We start from the raw sequence: 17,934 nt of genomic DNA, 5'->3' as shown, positions 1-17,934 counted from the left end.
CCACCCTCTCCTTTCTCTGATGGGGAAACTGATCCTCAGGGCAGGGAAATGACCAGCCCAAGGTCATCAGTTAGTGAGCAGTAGAAACCCTTACTGTTAACTAGAGGTAACGTACAGTCACAGACTCTCGGAGCAGGAAAGACCCCTAGAGATTAAGCCAACCCTCTCACTGTGCCACTGAAAAAGTTAGGCCCTCAGAGGAAATAATATTTCCAGGTTTAGCGACTCAGATCAATGTCTCTTGACATCAAGCTTATCCTTTTTCCCCCTAACATGGTACACTTTCCTATAATTATTTTTGCTTCTCCAGACTACAAAACATAAAAGTAGATGGGAAAGATTTATTGTCATTTCACTTCCTAATTCTGTCTTGTTTTAACACAGTCAAAACACCTCTTTCCCTTATTGTTTGGGACAAGGTTCCTCTAACAAGAATGGGCTCGATTCCCTTTGGTGTTGTAAAGCTCGCTTCCACCTAAGGAGCCTGTCTTTTGTCAGTGCCCTGGAATTAGGGGCTGGAATTCCAGATGGAGCCGGACAAGGAGATGACCATTTCTGGGTCACCCAGCTGCCCAATGCCCTCGGGTGGCAGCAGCAGCGGGAGGGTAACCTAGTTTGCTTAGGAAATATTGCAGCTGTCCCAGTTTATCTGATGCAGTCCTAGAAAAGTATTGCCGTTGTCCTGTTTCTACAGCTCGTGCAGTTAAACCTGGCAAAGCCCCGCTGCCCCTTCAGCCTGATCAGCTGAAACACAAGAGTCCAGAGCCCCAGACTCCACATTCCAGCCTGTCTTGATATGCCCGTAAGTCTTCTATTCAGCGTTGGGGTGATCCTAGCTTGGATCCAGGGTATCCTGACATGTCAAGGTTGCCATCTGATAATGATGGCATGTTTCTCAGAAATATTTTCAGGGACCTTCGGACCCTATTGGGTTTGGAGCTGGAGAGCCAGTAGCTAGGACTTCGGGGCTTATGCCTGCGTTGGTCAGTCTATTTGGCTGTGTGGAGCAAAACTGGTGGTAAATGGGGAGGTTTGGGGCGGAACCAGGGGAGTGGGCTACAGCACGTGGGATCAGGGAGATGGGAGACTGGAGTTCCTATTCTGGCCAGGCTACTACTAGTTGGCCACGGCACTTCGGGTAACTCCCATCACCTCTCTGAGTTTCAACTTTCTCATCTGTAAACTTCCTCATTTGTAAGGAGTCTCTTGCCTCTACTCCCCTCCCACCCCGCCCCGCCACCCACGGGCATTTATGGATTTCAAGTAAAAAGACCTCTACCCACCAGAAAGCTGGACACCTAATTTCCTGGGAGCTCCGTGAGGGCAGAGCTTCTTCAGTCTGTTTTCACTCACTGCATCCCCTGCGCCCAGCACAGGTGGTGCTCAAGCATAGTTACTGGATGAACAAATTAACGTGAGTTCTTTCATTTGCTTTTTATGCCAAAGACAACTCAGATAATTTTCCTTCTAAGTGCTGTGTTACAGGGGAAAGGAAGGGTGTCAGAGACAGAAAAGGAATTCTGGAAGTGGATTGGAAAGTCTTCCTTTGTATACAGGCATCAGACTCAACAGCCTACGTGTGCCAGTCTGACACACTTACACAAATCTTAGATAAGATGAAAAACCCAGCACCAAAGCTGAGAAGAGCTACAGATGGGTAGGGGAAGATTTCCAAGAGATCTGGGGCCAGAAACTTAGAAATACGGGTCTCTGGGGTTGTCATTTCTGGGAAATAGGAGTGCATCTACTTCTGGGTATACACCTTGAAGTGTCAAGGGCACCCCTCAGTTGTCTTACTTGCAATAGCCTTCTTTCTCTATTTGATGTTCTGAGATCTGAGATCTAGATTTCAGGCAGTGACAAAAGAGAAATGAAAAATGGGTGCATTGTATAGTATGTAAATTATATCTCAGTAAAGCTGTTTAGAAACGTTAGGTGAAGCCCAGGTAAAGCCAGGACTGCATCAGGGAACTCAATCCATGCTGAAGCCCCTGCAGCATAAGGGAAGGAAAGGAAAGATCTAAGGAGAGAGATGTTTGGTGTCTGCAGCACATGACATGCTGGATGGGGGAGAGCAAAGACTACAAGTTCAAGTCCCAGCTCGGCCGCTAATGAGTACAATGACCTTGAGAATCCTTTCTAAAGTCTCAGGTTCCTCATTAGTAAAATAAAGGTGGTTGGATGTGATGAGTGCCAGTTTTCTATTATTCTTTGGCTTGGGAATTATTTTAAGACAAGCTAATGAAGTTTAGATAAAATTAGAATTGCGTGAGTTTTAAAGAACTCACCCTGTTCTCAGTGACAGATTAAGGAACAGATTGGAATTCTAAGCTCCTTTGTGAACCTTCTTGATAAAGGACTTGTGAAACACTCGCTCCTGTAGGCATAGGGTCGGAAGACCGGTTAACCTGACCTGAAAATGTTTTTTCAAAAACGATAATATCGGTGAGTCATTTCTCTCTTCTGGTCTAACTCTTTCTCCCTCAAACCTTCAAATGTTCTGAAAATCTAAAGATCAACCTCAACTTTAGTCTCTAAAATAAGCATCCTACTGATACCACCCTGCCCAATTTGCCTTTTAAAAAATGAATGTAATTCCACATTTTTATTAAGAGGCTGAAAATCTTTAGGCAAGATACTTGATGAAAGCATTCTTATAGAAACCCATCATTTTACACTTGAATCAGCCCACTTATAAATACAGTAAATTCTCCCCAAGTGGATCATATATACCAGACTAGTATCTCCAAGAAGAGAATGACTTATTGCAAATTAATTAATAAAAGTTGGGTTTTCAATTCTAGTAAAACTAAAAAGGAACTGTATTCCAGTATCTTAAGTCCTGAGCTCCAGTTCTGATATGGCTTGTACTAGACTGCCTTATAATTCTGGGCAAAAATAGAAGAAAAGAAAATAAACCCAACTGTTTGAAGGTACCAGAGAAAGATGAAAGGCAGGCAGAAATCAAAGGCGATTTGACATTTGGAAGAAGAAAATCATGTCTGGTGAGATGTATGTTTATACTGCTTTTGTCCTGCTGGAACTTCCCAGCCCACGTGGCAGAAAACACGTATAATTCAAGCAGGAAGCCAGTGTATCACTGGCCTGAGTCAGAGGACAGAGTTTGGGACTCCCAGAGGTGCTGGAAATTAAACGGGGGAGACCCCGGAAATAAGGAAGCCACAAAAGGTGGGACCCCTAAAATCTGCATATAAACTCCCCTCAAGTCTTTGTTTGACCCCTGAATGGTGGCTGTTCAGACAAGACTGTAAAGGGGCCAAAGAGGAAAACAAGAGCTGCAAAGTTTAAGAGTGGAGTAGACTTCAGCAGCTGCCCATCTCAGGGGAGATCATAGTTAGAGTTCGAATCCTCCTGAGTTAGAGAAACTTGGTAAACATCTCACATTTTTTAAACATAATCCCAGAAAGGCCATGCTTTAGGGGTAAAGACTACGTCCTAGGACTAAAGGATGTGCACTTAGTACTAAGGGAAAAACCAAAAGAGACCTGCCTAACAAAGTGTAAAACCAAGCTTCCCCAAGTTCACAATCCACCAGTAATCTAACTAGTTGCTGGAACAAGACACATGACTCTTTAGAAAATGATAATGGAATCCAGAGTCTCTACAATGCATGACCAACAATATCCAGGGTACAATAAAAATTAAAAAAAGAAATCACCATACATGCAAAGGATATCTGACCAATAGTTAAGAGAAAAATCAGTAAATGGAAGCAAATCCATAAATGACCTGGATTTTGGAATAACGAAAAGAGGACTTTAAAATGTATTAAAGAATCTTCAGGACAAGCTGGATATAATGAGTGAACAGATGGCCAGTTTCAGAAGAGACATGGAAACTGTACAACAAACAAACTTTAAAAAAAACTTAAAAACCATCAAAGGGGAAACAATAAAGTATCTTATATAAAAGAACAAAGAGAAGATAACTACTGACTTTACTGAAAAACAATGGAGGCCACAGACAATGGAACAACATCTCTAAAATGCTCAAAGGAAACAAAAAGTCAACCTAGAATTCTATAAACAATAAAAATATCTTTCAAAAATGAAGGTGAAAACTTGGAACAATTTGGCCGATATAATAAAATAGTATTGACTTATAATGCAAAGTAGAAAATAAACACCCATAAGTCAATATTGATATAAATAAATAAAAGAGAATGGACAAATCTCCCATGCTACTAAAGTAAAAAAATAGTACTAAAAACAAATTTGCATCTCTAGGCAGGCAGAACAATTCTCCAAAAAAGTAAGTAAATAGATAAATACAAAAGACTATTTTCTGTTATATTTTTTAATTGAAGTAAAAATAAAACAATGTAAACTAAAAATAAAACAATGTAGAATGGAGTTCCGAATATATGTAAAAGTCATGCCACTAATAGACAAAAGATGAGAGTGGTATAAATGAGATTATACTACTGTAAAGATATTACATTATATATGAAGGATATAATACTAGTTCTTGGTAATGGTGGATGCTAAGTTAAAGAGACATACTATTATCCCTAGAGCAACCACACACACAAAAAGTTATTTGAAGACGTATATCTGAAAAGCCTATAGAAGAAATGGAACCCTTGCAAAGAGCAAAACAACAAAAACTTGATTAACCTAAAAAGAGACAGGAAAGGAGGAACAACGACAACAACAAACCAGAGGGGCCAGATAGAAAACAATCAGCAAGATAGAAGATTTAAACTTAACTATATAAATAATTACACTAAATATAAGTTGAGTAAACACTGCAATTAAAAGTCAGAGACTGTCAGACTAGCTACAAAGACAAGACCCATCTTATGCTGTTTGTACTGGATGCTATTTAAAGGCAAAATCATAGCTAGGTTGAAAGTTAAAGGATGGAGAAAGATCTACCATGCAAAATATCAAATCCCTACCAATCTTCATGGTTACCAACCCAGAACTCATTCTCATTCCCTTTCTCATTTTCCTGCCTGTCCTGAAGAAGCTGGGAAAGCTAAGCATTCACATTCCCAGCCTCACTTGCAGCAAGGAGTGGCCACATTATCTAGTTCTGGGCTACACGATGAAGTACGGAGTGGCAGGTTGGAGTAGGTGGAGAACAGCATTCTAGTTAGAGGGAACAGCCTGTACAAAGGCCCTGTGACAGGGCACATTAAGAAACTAAAAGAAGGTCAGTGTGGTCAGAGCTCAGAAAATAAGGACAGGCGTGAAGTATGTGAACCCCAAGAATAAAAATCAAATAATGCAAGTTTCCACAAAGCAAAAGTCAAGTTTGTTTACAAAGAACACTTAGTATTATACTTCTCCCCTGCAAAACAAGGTGTGAGTAAACAATGGAGCAATGACTTCAAAGTGTTAAATTCAAATAATTTGAACCTAAATTGAATGCGTTAAGGGAGCAATGTTAAATTTTTTAGTATGATAATGTCATTATGCTTGTTTCCAAGAGTGTCATTATCTTATTACCTTTCAGAAATACATACTAAAATGTTTACTATTTGTGGGTGAAATGATATGCTCTTTGGGACTTCCTTCAAAATAATCCAGAGCGGAGTGTAAGTAGAAGGAGTGGGGGCAGGTGAGATAAAACAAGAGAAGCTGGGATACACATACAAAGAGTTCACCATACTGTTCTCTATCCATCTGTATATGTTTGAAATTTTCTACCACAAAAAGTAAAAACAAAATTTTTAACTAAAATTAATTAAAACCTAGGGTAGTAAAATAAAGACTTCTTCAGAAATACAAACACTCATAGGTTTACCGCCCAAATACTCAATCTATTTTTTACAAGGCAGGGAGACGCTACCAAAACAAAAACAAAGGAACAAATGCTAGCAAAGAGACAAGTAAAAATAAAAGAAAATCTAAATAATTATTTATGTTGTGGTCGTTAAATTCATTCAATTTTTTTCAATGATTTCTAAGATGTAAAAACAAACACTCTCCCTCTCTCTATATATATATATATGTGTATGTATATGTGTATATATACACACACACATATATATTCTATAAACAAAATGATACAGAAAGGCAGAAAATAAAGAACTGAACAAAAATAAATAATATACTTATTATTAATAAGGAATCAGGACTAGAAATATTATATCAGATAACAGATAATACAGAGCAAAAAAAGGATAAAAAGGAATACTGGGCTTTGGTAAAAACTATGGACCAAAGAAATAAGAGTAAGCATGACTTTTTCTTTAATAAAAGAAAATATAGTAGAGAGACATTTAAAGCAAAATTCGAAAAAATAAAAGAGTTTGACAAAACCACAATCACGGTGAAAGATATAACTAATTCATTAGGGTTTTTAAAATATGACGCAGAAAAAAGCATATTGGATATATACATTATCTATAACAAGACTTACAAATATGGATGGCTAGCCAAACAAACATAAAATACATTTTTCCCAAATACCCATAAAGTATTTAGAAAATTCAGTCACTGAGCCACAAAGAAAAGCTCAATCAACCTCTTAAAGTAAAAATCATAAAAGAGGCTTATTCTCAAATCAGAATTATGTATTAACAAGTGAGCAATGGCCAAAACTATATCTGGAAGATTTTAAATGCAAACATGAAAACTCTTATCAATAATTTTTGCTGTAAAGAAGGAAATTCAGACTAAAAGTACACTTTCTTTAGGAAATAACTTTTAAGACTATGATATTTTAAAAAATATTAGATGTGGTCAAAGTCTCACTCAGAGGAAAAGTGATAACTTTAAGTGCATTTGTAAGAAAACAAGAATTAACAAAACTGAATAAGCCTAAAGAAAAGGATGGAGTTAATACAAACACAAGGAGAAACTAACTGAATAGAAAAAAGGAGACCTGATAAACCCAAACCTAGTTTATTGAAAAGCCCGATAAACAAAATGTTCCAAAATCTGGCCTTACTTGGAGAGACTAAACCCACACAAATCCATATAGCATCAAGAATGCCAAAGGAAAAGTAACAAAAGCTACTGTGAAAACTTTACAATTGATTTTTAAACATACTACGTTCAACTTTATACCAATAGGTTTGAAAAATAGACACAATTGGCTCCAGATATAATAAAAACGAATCCATCAATAACTGTAGAAGATATTGAACAGACAGCCAAAGAGATAGTTGCCTCAAAATTCACCATGCCCAGATCATTTTATGACCAAGTTTGGAAACTTTTAAATAAGACATAATTTCCTTGTTATTAAACCCCATAAGGGCAGAGAAAGAGACTAAAATTTTTTTTCAGGAATTGTTTGTGTCTAAATGATAAATGCCTTGTAATAAGTACAAGGGAAGTACCAGACTCTGTTTGGTTTCTTATACCAAACCCCAATACAGATATTAGGGAAAATGAAAGTTCTATACCAATCTTATTTATAAATTTTGATGCAAAAAATCAAAATAAAATGTTAGCAAACTAAATCTCAGTGTAATAATATAATAAAGCATCATGGCCAAGGTGAATTTATTCCAGGAATACAGGGAAAGTTCAACAATGTAAAATATAAGTAAGTTATAAAATTTCCAACATTATAAGAAAGAAAAAGCACATGATTGCCAACCTGAGTGCAGAAAAAGTCATTTTTTAAAAATCTGTTTTTTAAAAAGTCACTTTTTGGTAACCTGAAAAGCAAAGGTTTAACTTATTGATGAATCCCAAAAGACATTTCTATACAGACTGCCTATTACCACTGTAATTATTCATCTTTTTAAAGAGGTTATAATCAAGGTACTAACAGAAAAAAAGAGGTAAGAGAAACAAATACTGAATTGGAAGAGTTATAACTGTCATTATTTGTAAACGATATAATTGTTTACTTACAAAATTTAAAGCAATTAACTGAACCACTATTAAAGTTAGTGAGAAAATTCAGTAAAGTGACCAGATAAAAGAAAAGCACACAAAAATAAATAGCTTTCCTATACACTGGCGAGTCAAATGAAAATGAATTGCATCTATTTAATGATAAAAATAATAAAATGCATTGTAATGCCAACTACAAATTGGCATTTTCCATTGGTGCTTGCCATCTACCTCTACAAGGATTAAGTCAACTGCTGCTGCAGTTGCTGACTTTCAACACCCCCTTGAAAGGAGTTCAGGGTGGAGAGCAAACACGAGACACTGAGGCTCTGGGAAATACTGGCAGAACAGGTCTTCAGATAGTTAGATATTTTCAGGAGCCGATTTTATGAGCTCAATTCTTGTATCTCCTCATATCTAGAAAAGCACTAACATCCTTCACGGTGATATCTGTTCCTCGTGACGAGCTGTAACCTGCACGAGACTAGCAGAAACCTTCTGTAAAAAATATGTGCTTCATTGCATGTATTCCCCCTTCACCAAAATCACATATATACTGACCTTCCCCCCTGCCTCTTTGGAGCAGTTTCTCAGAGCTATCTGGGATGCTGTCTCCCGGGCTGCAGTCCTCATTTTGCCCCAAATAAAACTTAACTCTCAACTCTCATATTGTGCAATTTTTTTTAAGTCGACAGTAATATAAACACAAGAGAACTATCACAACTCTATGATAAAAACTATGAAAACTTTGCTAAAGGAAATAGAAGGAAAGTGTGGATAACTAAGAAGATATACCATATTACTAGATAGGAAACTTAAGTCACTTAAAATGTTAATTCCCCCCAAATTAAAACATGAATTCCATTCAAGCCTAAAATCTCATTCTTTAAAAATAGAACCTGATTCTAAAAGTCATATAGATAAGTGAATGCATACGAACAGCCAGTAGCATTCTGTAAAAGAATATGAGAGGATATTTGTACCTCCAGACATCAAAATGTACTACAGAACCCCAATTTAAAAAGCAGCATGGAATGATATAAGGGTACCCAGAAAAAATACACACAATAAAAGTTTCCTACTGTATGTATATACCAAAGAAATTACCATTTTAACATCTATGCCTTTTTCCCAATATAAATACTGACAGAAAATAAGAAAGCATGTTTTACAAAATTGCAAAAGGGAAGATCTTCTCAAATGCAACAAGGAAACTATGAAGCAATAAAGGAAAAGATCAACAAATCTGACTTCATAAAAATTGAAAATTTTGATACTTTGAATCATGAAATAGGTTATTACCAACTGTGAAAAAAATATTGGCAACATATACAGCAACCAGTGTATCTATTATTTAAAAGATAGCTAAAAATCAGTAAGGGAAAGGCAACTGATCGTTTCCATCTGCAGGGCTGTCAGTTACAGCAGAGCACAGAATGCAATTTGAACAGCGCCTCCTACTGTTGTTCAGCATGATGATCCTGGTCTAGAACATTGTTACTTTTCACCAGGATTAGTACAACAAACAGCCTTTTAACTGGCTCCCAGATTCTTCTCTTGCCTCCCTAGAATCCTTTCTCTGTACAGCAGTAAAAGAGATTTTTATATTTTTATTTTCAATAGGATTGCATCAACTCTCAAAACACTTCAGTAGCTGACCACTCATTTAGAATAAAATCCTATCCCTCTCTGTGGTCTGCAGGGTCCTTCACGGCCTGTTCCTTCTCTATTTCACCCACTTCATCTCCTTCACCACTACGTTCCGGCTTCTCGGATCTTCCCAACTCTCCCTGCGTCCCCAGGGATTTTGCACACGCTGCTGCTGCGGCTCATCAATGCCACCTCTAACCTCCAACCTTAACTCACACTGTTTGCCTGGCTGGCTCCTTCACACCCTTAGGCCTTGATATAAATGCTATCACCCCAGAGAGCCTTCCCCAAAGGTTCTATCTAAGGAGATACTTCTTTTATTTTCTAGCTTGACTCCCAGGTTGTTACTTTCATAGTTTGTTTTCAACTTGCAATAATTTTATCTGTTCTGTTCCCTAGAAAATAAACTTGGCTAGTGGAGAGAACAGAATCTGCCTTGTTCACTGTTGTATCCCTAGCAGCTGGAGGAATGCATAGTATAGAGAAGGTGTTCAATTAAAATGTTTTTGAATGAAAAAAGAACAAGGTAAATAATATGAATAGGCAGTTCAGAGAAGAAATAAAAATATTTAACACATGAAAAGAAATGCAAACTAAACAAGAGTAAAATGTAATTTTTAATCTATCAGATTGGAAAAAAATAGGAAAATTCTTAATATTCAGGGTTATTAAAGTTATAGAGAGAAGAACCACACATTGCATGACTGTAAATTAACCCAATAATTTTGGAGGCAGTTTGGCTTTTCCCAGTAGTATGTTGGAACCAGTTTGAACTGGCTTATACCAGCTCACAAGAGTCCATAGTTAAATATTCAGGGCTTTTTGGAGAGCAGCTGCTAGCTTGAAATCAGCCGTGGTGGCAGAGTTTACACCATGGAAATCAGCAAATGCTCTAAGTCAGTTTCTTTTGTTGGCATGTTTGTTTTTTTGGACAGCCACTTTTGAGCACACCAACGCCTTTATATATAAAAAGGGAAAATGGGCATAATTTTGATCTAGAATTCCTGAAGAAATTATTGTGCAATTGCACAAGGGAAAAAAACTTTAAAAACAGACAATCTAAACACTTACATGCCCATTAGTAAGGGAATGATTAAATAAATTTATCCCATATTATAAAATAGCCATTTAAAAAGAATGAGATACAGATATTGCCATAGTTTATGTTGAATAAAGAAATTCAGAGGACATGTATACTATCTCATTTTAACAAATTGTATATGCCTATAGTATATTGTTTTCCATGTGTTTGGACAAGATCTATCTGGATGCATGCCAAACTGCTAAAAGTAGTTATCCCTTAGGACTGATACAGGGATGGGAAAGGAGTGTGGGGTGGGTTTTGCTTTTTAATTTATCCATTTATAAATTGTGTGCACTTTCAAAACAGCAGCAGATATTATTTTCAGAAAAAATAATCTTAAATAACTTTTGGATTAAAGAGATAATCAAATTGTAATTACAGACTATTTAAAAATCATGACAGTGGGCTTCCCTGGTGGCGCAGTGGTTGAGAGTCCGCCTGCCGATGCAGGGGACACGGGTTCGTGCCCCGGTCTGGGAAGATCCCACATGCCGCGGAGCGGCTGGGCCCGTGAGCCATGGCCACTGAGCCTGTGCGTCCGGAGCCTGTGCTCCGCAACGGGAGAGGCCACAACAGTGAGAGGCCCGCGTACCGCAAAAAAAAAAAAAAAAAGAAAAGAAAAGAAAACACAACAAACAGCCTACTGCCTACTAAAAGGATCTTCCAACTTTGTTCCCCCTAAAATGAGGTCTTGAAACTTAAATGAAGGCATCATACTTATGCTATTTAAATTATTCTCACAATAGAAAAAAAGAGTTTAAGTATCCTGATGCATTTGACTAGTATCATAGGACAATGGATTTGTAATACACTGTATTAAGATGCCTTTTACTAGGATAGCCATGACTCCAAATCCTGACACTATCACATACTAACAAGAAAACCAGGGACCAAATCCCATATACATATAAATGCAAAGATCCAAAGAAAATACTTTTTAGTTGCCTCTCCACGTAGCAGCCAGAAGGGATCCTTTTTTTTAAATTTTATTTTTGGCTGTGTTGTGTCTTCATTGCTGTGCATAGGCTTTTCTCTAGTTGTGGAGAGCGAGGGCTACTCTTCGTTGCGGTGCACAGGCTTTTCATTGCGGTAGCTTCTCTTGTTGTGGAGAACGGGCTCTAGGTGCGAGGGCTCAGTAGTTGTGGCTCATGGGCTCAGTAGTTGTGGCTCATGGGCTCAGTAGTTGTGGCTCACAGGCTCTAGAGTGCAGGCTTCAGTAGTTGCGGCACACAGGCTCAGTAGTTGGGGTGCACGGGCTTAGCTGCTCCGCGGCATGTGGGATCTTCCCGGACCAGGGCTCGAACCCATGTCCCCTGCATTGGCAGGCGGATTCTTAAGCACTGTGCCACCAGGGAAGCCCCAGAAGGGATCTTTTTAAAGCATAAATAAGGGCATGTCTCTCCCTTGCTCTTGACCCTCCAAGAGCTTCCCATCTTACTTAGGATAAATCTAGAGCCTTTCCCTGGCCCACAAGGCCCTTCATGAAGGGTTCTAGTGACCTCTTTGACTCATACTCTTCCCCTCTCCCCGCGCTCTAGCCATCCAGAATTCCTTTTTGTTCCCTGAACCCAACTGCAATCCATTCCCAGGCCTCCTTAGGTCAAGGTAAACTTCATCAGGGTACAGACTTTTTGCAAATAGCCTGCATGATGCCCATCACAAATAGACTGCTGACTGCCCACTACAATCCATTCTCCCCACCTTCCACGGAGGGAGACCTGCAGCCCAACACACAGGTGGGAAGATGCACTCCATTCTCCAGCCTCCCGTGCCGTTAGGTGTGGAATGCACCCATGATCTCACCTAAGGAAGGTGAGAAGACCGCCATGTTCCTCTTCTGGTCCAAAGCCTGAAAGACGGTGGACCAGCCTCCTCCCCCTTACTATCTCCTTCCTATACGCTGGACCACTCTGATGCCGGATCCCAGCTTTGGCCATGCAGATGAAGACAGTGGCTCGCTACATCTGAGCGAACCAATGAATGAATCGCTTTTCCTGACATTTCTGTTCCAGATTTGGAAATGGGGAAAGGAAATCCAAAACCAAGACAAACCACAGGAATCTCTCTGCATGGGAAGAATCGTAGAAGAAAAAGCAGCACTGTTTGTAGAGTGAATTCAGGGAGTCATCACACAAATCCAGGACAGAGCAAATGCTTGCATGGGGAGCATCTAGACCCCTAACGAAAGTTACTGACAAACCACTCTGTAAATTACTGATGACGCTTTAGAGCACGGCCACTTAACAGAAGCCAGCGATCACTCGCAAGGGGGTAAAAGTTTAGCATCAGAAGTTATGACATCAAGGCATCATAGAGAGAGAACCACAACAACAGCCAAAGATGAGGGACACTAGGGAATGACCCCACCTGGCCACACAGATGTCCTCCTGCCTTTAAAGAAGAAACACAGCAGAGAGACCACTTATAAATGGGAACCAGGCAGAACAGACACAGGGTCAGGGTGAGAAACAATACAATGACTCAACTGACATCACTGCAGAAAGCAACGTGCAACTGGATCCAACTAGCATCTTATTCACCCTAAAGGATGAAAGCCAGAAATGCAGTCTTTGCAATCAGATGCTTGCTTTAAGGATGCCCATGTGGATGACTTGGCTTCACCGGCACTGACCAATCTCTGGAAGTTTAATATCCAGTGAAAGTATGACACAGGTATCCTAAATACTCATCGGTCACGGTGCCACCCGATCCCACGCTGAAAAGTCGTCTCCTCTTTCCGTAACGCACGTTCTCTTTAGAGCTTTGCCGGCGATGCAGTCACCAGGCGGGGAGAGGCTCCCCAGAGGATACTTACCAAACAGAACTCCAGTACTGGCTGCAGCCTGAGCCCTGGGCAAAGATTAGCTGTGAGATCACAGAGTTTCTTTATGAAAGAACAAATCACGCTGGACAAACTTGATTGCTTTTCGGATCAGCCTGTGAAATGAGGGGGCCTAGCAAACACGGGCGCACACAGTATCTGGGGTGTTTAGTGAGTTATTTAACGAAACACCCTGGAAATGAGACTTGGGAAGCCTAAGATGTTTGGCCTTAGGTACGAGGGAAAGGGAGAGAGCGCCCACGGTGCCCTTGGGTGTGGAAATGAGAAAAGCCCGCTTCTGCCATTTTCAGGAAACGTCATTTTGCTGCCTTGGGGGCACATATTGCTGCAGTGGGTGCATCTAGGAGATGGGAGAAAGTGCTGGGCACAGCAGGGGTCTCTGTGCTTGGGAGCGGAGGGATCACGCTGATGGAATTCCGGCAGATCCGTCCCTCTAGCTGTGCCTTTTCCACCCGGCATCTCTGCCCTCTGCGTGGCCATCCATCCTCTCGCACAGGAACTGGGAAAAAGCCACAACGCTGGGCGGAATTCAGGGCAGACGATTCCTCCCTCTGGACTTTAGGTCTCTCCTCTGTAAACCAGAGGTTGGGCCAGGCTTTCTGAGAGTTGCTTTAACCCCGCCAGATCCCATGGTGAAACTTTAGGAACCTGAGCATGTTCTTCCCCCACCCCAAGGTGGGCTGTCGAGACTGATGGCTGTCAGACATCAAACTCTGTGCATTACCTGAAGGCACCAGGAAAAAAAACTGCCCTTTTTCAAGGACACTCATTTGCTCATTGATAATAAAACATTGTATAGTGATTTTACCTTAAATATTCTCATCTGTTGAAGGGGGGGCTGGACCAGGTTTCTAGGGGTCCTCTAGACCGATCTAAGTAACAATTCTGGCCATTCCACACCCCTCACCCACATTATCTTTCTTTCTTCAGACTATGTACCATTATGTGAGGTTATATTGAGAATCTGCATATTTATTCAACTCCTCAAGTCAACGTAAATTTCATGAGAGCACAGACGCTTGGCAAATGTCCTACGTGGGCTTCCCTGGTGGCACAGTGGTTGAGAGTCCGCCTGCCGATGCAGGGGACACGGGTTCGTGCCCCGGTCCGGGAAGATCCCACATGCCGCGGAGCAGCTGGGCCCGTGAGCCATGGCCGCTGAGCCTGCGCGTCCGGAGCCTGTGCTCCGCAACGGGAGAGGCCACAACAGTGAGAGGCCCGCGTACCGCAAAACAAACAAACAAACAAACAAATGTCCTACGTGATGGAGACTGCTGGCTGTCCATCACAATCCATTCTCCCCATCTCCCATGGGGGGAGACCTGCAGGCCCACCCTGCAGGGGTGCACGCCATTCCCCAGCCTCCCTTGCCATTAGGTGTGGCCACGTGCCCATGATCTCACCTAAGGAAGGTGACAAGACGACCATGTGCCGCTTCTGGTCTGAAGCCTGAAACATGGTGGACCGGCCTTCTCCACTTGCTCATTCCCTGAGGACCAGAGCACAGAGGGCTGTGACCTGGCTTCGACCACAGAGAAGATGCTCTGTGGATGAGGGAATGGCAGAGCCTCTACCGAGCCCACACTCGGACTGTTACAGAAGAGAGGAAGAAACTTCCATTTTTGGATGCTCTGGGGGTCTGTTAAAGCAGTTGAGCGTGTCATCCCAAGGGGTCTCCACCAGCCAATCCCAGCGTGCTGTGCCTAAGTCTGTGAGGTGACCTAGACCTTGAAACCTGTCCCCACGCCAAGGGCTCCCCATCACAACTGCTTTTTGGTTGGGGGTTATTTAGCTTTGTTCTTCCTCTTCCTGTGCATTGCCTACTGATCTTGGAAATCTATTTACACCCCCTGAAATCTTGGGTTTCCTCACCTGGATTTCCAGGAGCTCCAGTGGCACCACCAATTGGCACGTGGTACTTATATGAATTCATGGTTAATAGGATTGTACAGAGATTCTTAAAATAGCTAGTTTTACTGAATGCCAGCTGCGTGCTAAGTGCTTGATAAACGCTTGCTTACGCAATGCAAACCATACACCCCCAGTGAGGGGGACCTTGGGAGTCCTGTTTTCCACAGGAGAAAACTGAGGCACAGAAGATATTCAAGAACTTGCCCAAGGGCACACCCCCAGTAAGTGCTTTGCTTAACCAGGGATGAGATGTGATGTACATGGAAACCCCTCGAAAACCCCATCACTGCTGGCCAAGGTGACGTCTCTTTGAACCACGTAAAATCTGAACAGCAAAGCTGTCCATGGAAACACGTGGTCTGAGAACGCTCCTGTCTGGCAACGCTACCTGGTTCCCTTTGGTCTTTAACCACCTGCTCACTCTGCAGCCAAGCAGGAAGGATGGGTCTCTTGCTAGTTGCCAAGGGCTGAGACACCAGCTTGGCACCGCCCTCACCCCAACCCCAGCCAGCAGCAGGGGCAGCAGGTCCCAGGACCCGAGTTCCCCTGCACTCAGCCCTGAGTGTCCCTGGCAGGTTCCCAGAGTCATCGTGAGTTCTTCTCTCCTTTGCTCCACATGTCACTGGCCTCCTTCCCCGGCATCGTCACTGCAGCACAGCCCTGAAGGGCAGGGATAACTGTGGGAGCTGTGTGCCCGCTTCAGGCCTTACTCTCCTCCTCTGACACCCCCATCTCCCGCCCTCCAGCATCCCCTACTCACTTCCTCTCCAGTCAGTTCAAGATGCCGACCTCATCCATCCCAGCACGTGCAAGCCCCTTGCTTCCGCTGCCGGCTTCCCCGTAGCATCCCAGTGACAGGGGTCCCTGTGCATCTGTCATATCCACCTCACCAAACCCCAAGGCGGGAGCCTGAGGGGGGCTAACAGCCCTTCCTCTGACTGCAGATGTCAGGATCTAATCCGTATGAGGAGAAGTTGGTCTCGAACCCAAGACCTCAGATGCCGCCGTGCGGCTTTTTCACCAGATCCTCCTCTCTGTCCTCACTGAGCTCACATCTCCTTCTGGTTTCCCTGACGTCACCTGCCTCCCCTCTGCCCGGCCCCCATAGCTCTCATCCAGCTCTGGGCACTTCCATCTCCTGAGGTCCTACCCTAGGGGCAGGGCCACATCTGCAGGACAAGCTGGGCAAATCCCCACAAGGCTGAAACCCAGAGCGAAGGAAGGGGTCTGTCACCAGTCAGGTCTCTGCTGCCCTCTCAGGACCCCATCCCCCCCAGGAAAAAGCAAACTACCTGGGGGGTTGCCAGGGGAGGGTTCCATCCCCAAGGAGGCATCTGATTCCTGAATGCTATCCAATCTCCTTTCTAGAAACAAGAAGGTCCGAGGAAGTCATTCATCCGGTTGCTTACAGGGAGCCCTTCCCAGGCCTGCTGGAGGCTTGCGCAGCTTCCTGCCCTCTGCCTCTGCGTCCACTTCCCTCTCCTGGAAACCCGACTGAATGCAACAGACAGATGGGCGAGCTTGTCACCCTAACACTTCTTCCCGTCCCCACTTCTGTCCCCGAGTCTCCGGGGCCCGACCCAGCACGCTCCTCTGATGGGAGGCCCACCCATGAGCTCTGTATCCACCCTTCAGCTCTGCAGGTGCTTGAGGGGAGAGGAGGGTCTTCTCGAGGAGATGGAAGGTCAACATGGATTTGACCATGACCACCTTTGTCCTCCGAGTCCCAGAGGTGATGTCCCCAGGCAGGCCTCTGGATATGGCCCCCTGGGGCTCCCACAGATGCAGTTACCTCCTGTTGGGATAAGATGACAGCACACTCAGACACACACACACAATCATACATCGTCACACACAGTAACACACTCACACGCACATATAACCACACACATAATTATGTGCACACACAACCACACACACACACAATCACACAAGTATGTAGGCAGATCACAGCGCTGTTCTGGGATGGGGACTGGCTCACCACCTCAGCCATATGTCCTTTCCCTGGAGGCCCCCAGACCCATGCTGAAGCCCGCCTTGCTGAAAAATGACACAGTCTCCAGCCTTCAACTAAACTCCAGCAGAGCTTCTGGAAAGTTCCAGTTTCCATCAAGAAACCTCTAAGGTCAACGCTCTCCCTGGATCAATCTCTGCTTCTCCCCTCCCCCCATCGTTTCCACGGCAACCTCCAGCCCCCAGGTACTGCTGCTGCTGCTGAGAGCTCTGACCCCTGGGGGCTGCCTTCTATCTATCTAACAGCCGGGTTACGAGCCAGGTACATATGCTCTAGGACTCGAGCGTTGCCATGAATGTTGGAAGCCAAACAGGGCTTGGACCAGTCCAGATGTTCTAGAGACCAGCAACCCGCTCAGGCTAGCACCTCAGCATCTGCTTCTCTCCTTCTCGCGCTCTCTCTCTCCCCTTTCAAAAGCACGTGCCTGGCAAGGAAACGCTTGCCTGTTCCAGGCACTTCTGTATACAGAGGCAGACGCATAGGTGCCCATGTGGGAAGGTGAGCAGAGCAAAGATCTGGGCATCCTGGGATGTGGATTCTGGCCACGGGTCTGCCACTCGCTGGCTGTTGGCCTCTGGGCAAATTCCTCATCTGTAAAATTAGGGGTTTATAC

General features: G+C 43.0%; 1 protein-coding gene across 4 annotated transcripts in view; it reads right to left on the bottom strand.

The window, feature by feature from the left end:
* SHISA6 (shisa family member 6) overlaps positions 1-17,934 on the bottom strand; it is a 250,722-nt gene that overhangs the window by 177,625 nt on the left and 55,163 nt on the right. The gene's annotated exons all lie outside the window — the stretch shown is intronic.

Source organism: Orcinus orca, chromosome 19 (assembly GCF_937001465.1).
Source record: "Orcinus orca chromosome 19, mOrcOrc1.1, whole genome shotgun sequence".
In the NCBI taxonomy this organism is placed as follows: domain Eukaryota; kingdom Metazoa; phylum Chordata; class Mammalia; order Artiodactyla; family Delphinidae; genus Orcinus; species Orcinus orca.
Note: the sequence above shows the minus strand (reverse complement) of the source record. Positions and strands in the feature narration are given on the sequence as shown.